Here is a 1207-nt window from a genome sequence, read left to right on the forward strand (position 1 = left end):
AAATGTGTAAAAAATATGAATTCAAACGCCCATAAAATTTAATTTGAGTTTCTTATAGACATTTTTTTTTTGGTAAAGGTAGATTATCCTATAAGGAATCTTGTATTACATTTTAAAATCTTAGATTTAAAAAGAAAAATTTTTATGAATTTATAACTCGAAATAATTTGCAAATTTTCGTGATTTTTCCATATTTTGTCATTTTTTGAACTTTAAATGCTTAAAAAAAAAAACTGTGACTAACGATTTTTAATATTTTTCATCTGCCTTTGAAACAATATACTAGGAGCCTTCTATTAAATTTTCAAGCTTTTTTATCCTTTTTTATCTAATTTTATTGATATTTTTAGAAAAAAAACTAAAAAAAAATGGAAAATAAAAATGTCCGTAAAGAGCTCAAAATACATCAAAATATTTTGAAAATGTTATGGTGTATAGAAGATGCTAAGATAAACAATCAGTCAAAATTTCATGTATCTACGGTAATTTTTTTTAAAGTTACACCAAAAACCAAATTCAATTTTGTGAAAAATCGATTTTGCGTAAAAATTCCCGTTTTTCCTTAATTTTTCTTTTGTTTTTCCCGGCGCTTTTGAAAACCACTGGGAAATTTAAATTTTGACCTCCCCAATGCACCAACGATATTCACTTCCTGATCGAACAAGATACTGAAGTTGAAAATCGTAGCATTATTTCGACTACTTATCGTGTACACAGACACAAAAAAAATAAAAAAAAGGTGGGTAAGTGGATGTCGCTCTGCTGTACAGTAGGTTACAAGTGGGTCACTGTATAATGGATGGAATTAAATTTGAATTCAATGATACAATATCATTGTATAAGAAAAACGATTCTGAGTGGAGACGGTATGTCAGTCTTGGTTTAAGACTTATTACATACTTATCTATGGTATTAAAAAAATAATTGACTTATAATAAATTCCAAATTAATCATTTCACAATATCCATTAGGTACTTATAAGTTATAACGCGTTATACATCAACAACGAACCGTGATACTATCATAGACCATATTTTTGTCGTAGACGATAACCACAATGTCGATAAAATCAAATTTATTAATTAGGTAATGTGATTGTAATTAATAGCGATAACTTACATATTTGATATTATATTAATATAATACACTATCAGTAGTTGTGGGCGAGTTAAACGTCCGGACGTATTACGTATTTTTATATCAACTA

The sequence above is a fragment of the Acyrthosiphon pisum genome, unplaced genomic scaffold (genome assembly GCF_005508785.2).
Source record: "Acyrthosiphon pisum isolate AL4f unplaced genomic scaffold, pea_aphid_22Mar2018_4r6ur Scaffold_11;HRSCAF=45, whole genome shotgun sequence".
NCBI classification, from domain to species: Eukaryota; Metazoa; Arthropoda; class Insecta; order Hemiptera; family Aphididae; genus Acyrthosiphon; species Acyrthosiphon pisum.